The sequence below is a fragment of the Micropterus dolomieu genome, linkage group LG19 (assembly GCF_021292245.1).
Source record: "Micropterus dolomieu isolate WLL.071019.BEF.003 ecotype Adirondacks linkage group LG19, ASM2129224v1, whole genome shotgun sequence".
Taxonomy (NCBI): domain Eukaryota; kingdom Metazoa; phylum Chordata; class Actinopteri; order Centrarchiformes; family Centrarchidae; genus Micropterus; species Micropterus dolomieu.
The window spans coordinates 6066164-6069559 of NC_060168.1; the positions used below are offsets into that span (position 1 = coordinate 6066164).

The 3396-nt window shown below is 37.5% G+C and overlaps 1 long non-coding RNA gene across 1 annotated transcript; it reads right to left on the minus strand.

Annotated features, from left to right (window-relative positions):
- Positions 1-1453: 1453 nt before the first annotated feature.
- Positions 1454-2733, minus strand: LOC123958375. Its single transcript, XR_006822047.1, has 3 exons — positions 2593-2733; positions 2305-2441; positions 1454-2076 (listed from the first exon to the last, which is right to left on the minus strand). It is a non-coding gene; the product is annotated as an uncharacterized LOC123958375 (long non-coding RNA).
- Positions 2734-3396: the final 663 nt, after the last annotated feature.

A 3396-nucleotide genomic window follows, 5' to 3' on the forward strand; every position in this document is an offset into this window, starting at 1 on the left:
ACGCTCAGAAGACAGTGGAGATGGTCGTGGATTTTAGAAAGAGCGTGTGACTCCCCAGTCACAACCGTGGACTCCTTCCGCTTCCTGGGCATCATCATCTCCCAGGACCTCAAGTGGGAGCTGAACATCACCTCCCTCACCAAGAAAGCCCAGCAGAGGATGTATTTCCTGCGGCAGCTGAATAAGTTCAGCCAGCCAAGACAATGATGGTGCACTTCTACACTGCCATCATTGAGTCCATCCTCACCTCCTCCATCACCATCTGGTATGCTGCTGCCACTGCCAGGGACAAGGGCAGGCTGCAGCGTATCATTCGCTCTGCAGAGAAGGTGATTGGCTGCAATCTTCCTCCTTGATCTTTGTTGTTGTATATTTTTATGTTTTCAGTTTATATATATATATATATATATATATATATATGTACACAATATTCTCTTCCGTTGCGTTACTTCTGCACGGCACAGATCCAGAATAATGCACATATATATATGCACATGTATATATCTGCAACATTCTTCTATTCTATATTTATTTATTTCTACATTTATTTATGTCGACTGTATGTTTGTCTACGTGTAGCACGTTATCGCCACAGCAAATTCCTCATATGTGTAAAACACTACTTGGCAATAAAGCTCCTTCTGATTCAGCACTATATAAATAAAATTTAATTCACTTGTATATAATATCAGACTCTTGTTTTGATATTTGACACTTTACTATTCTTGTTCTATTTCAACCTATTACAGTTTCTAGGAACCTCTGGTAATTTTAACCTCATATCCATTTTTAAATAAGTAATATTTTATGAAAAGTCAGTTACACATTTTTAAGAGCCATTCATATAGGGGAGAAAGAAAACAACATCAGGTATACTGTATAATTATATATATTTTCTATTTCAGTGCTGTTCATACTATGTCATATTGTATATACTGTATACCAATACACCTACCTCAGGTCATAAGGTCTTATTTATTTTTTCCAGCATCCTTTGCACTATGCTCCATCACACTGTGTACATGTGTGCATGTATGTGTATGTGTACCTGTATATCATATCCACCTTCAACATGTACATAAGGAGAATAATAGTTTATTCTTGCATCCTTTGCACTCTGAACACTGCACTATTTGTCAATATGTCTATATTGTTTTGTTCGTAATGTGTATATTAGTGTTGTCTATACTGTAGTTTGTGTTTATTTTATTATTATTTTATTATTGTGTTATGGTATTTTTGTATGAGTAAGCACATCATGAGCAATGTACAATCCTGAGTCAGATTCCTCGTATGTGTACACATACCTGGCAATAAAGCTGATTCTGATAATCATAAAAAAGATGCATGTCAAAAGTAATGATTCATTTTATTATTTATTTATATAAATAATTAGAATATACATTAAATTCAACCAGCTGAGGCTTACAAGCCAACGCATCGACACAGGCCAAACATAAATGGATCAATTGCTTCATTTTATAAATAAAATTATGACAATTGTAAACAATTAAAACATAAACCAAACACACCTTACCTGCAAATAAGTATTTATTATTAAAGTGATGTGAGGTAATTTAACAGTAGGCAGTCTTGGCTGTGAGAGTATTCAAGACATGGATACTGTTCATACCAGCCACTCTGGAAGCACCTCTTCCTGTTACCTTGCAGTGTCCGAGGAAATACTTTCAGATGAGGCTGTTTTGGACCTGCTGCTCTGTGTTAATGAAACATCTGCAAATAGCAATCAAAATCAGTCCATCACTGTGAGGCTAACTGGTACAATGTATCAATGCATTGTTGCATCGTTTTATAAGGCATGCCATATGAGCAAGAATGCAACACTCAAATTACATTCAAAAGGATTAGTTAGAAAGTTAATGAACAGTCAGCATTACAACTTGTTCTGTGATAATTACATAGAAGGCATTCATAATGTTGTGTAGACTGAAAGACTAAATATCAAAACATATTGTGTGGTCTGGGTGTGGCAGCCTGTGCTTTTACAGCCTGAAGAGCCTCTTCATCAATGGCGTCAACATCACCTCTTGTAATATCATTAGAATCACGAAGAACCTGAAGTGATAAAAATAAGCATCACATTCTAGAAAAGACTAGAAAGGCGCTATACAAGTACGGAGCATTTACATTTACATGGTTTCTCATTGATTGATTGATTGATTGACTTTTTCCTGTGTCTTTTTATGTTCTACGATATTTGATTATATGATTGTAGCTGAGTGACAACTTGAATGTAAGAGTACATGGCAAATATGTTATCTAAGTCACAGAGACATGCCTTACAATGTTGGGCAGGAGGAGCTGACTTCCTCACTGCTGTATCAAGGCTGCTGACTTGAGTTGGCTTTTTCACTGCTGCAGGTAGCTGTGGCTGGCTCAGACCCTTTTTTTTTCTCCAGTAAAAACTTTGAGTGTCCTTGCTTCGGGTAAGGCAATTAATTCAATCAGTTATTCATTCATTTATGTCACAAAATGGTGTAGTGGTTAAAGGTTTAGGACCCAAATGCAGGACACCAAAGCAGAGCAGGTTCAGTTCAGTGATTTAATTAAACAAAAGGCGAGCACACTTACAATGAGTGGCAGAGACTAGGAAATCCAAATGAACAGAGTGATTCAACAGAAACAGGTAATCCAAAAGAACTCAAAAGGCATACTCCAAAATAACCATTGATCAGGCAGGACACGGCATGAGACGAGACGAGACAAGACGAGACGGAGCCATCACAAGCTACAACAACGACCAGACAAAGACTGAAGGAAACAAGCAAGCATATATACACTGGTACTAACAAGCAGTGCGGGAGCAACACAGGTGACAGCGATGAAAATAATGAGACACAGGCAGGCAGAGAGACAGCAGGAGAAAACAGACAGACACTAATAGGTTGCAAAACCCAAGGCAAGACTCTAACTGGAACTCAAATCCCGGAACAGACAAGACAGACCAGGTAACTGAGAAATACAGACAACTGCACAAGACAGAACAGACTAAGATGGCTGAACAGAAAAAAACAGGCTAACACCAAGTGATCATAACCAAATGAATAAATGAAACTGGCAGGGAACATAAACTGACATCTAACAGACAGAAACCAATCATAACAGTAGGAAAACTAATAACTAGGGCAGGCACCAATAATATCAAAATAAGACAGAACAGATCAGAATAATATAAATAACAAACTAATTCAGAACACAAGCAGACAGATCACAAATAATACACGAAAACTACAACCAACAGGGAAAACCTACTGAAACGAGGATTAAACAGAACACAGAGCAGGTAAAGCCAAAACAGTTTTTTAGTTTTTGCAGTGTAATAACACAGAGTGGACATGGTAGACAAGATAACAGAACAACACAGACTCCACAACA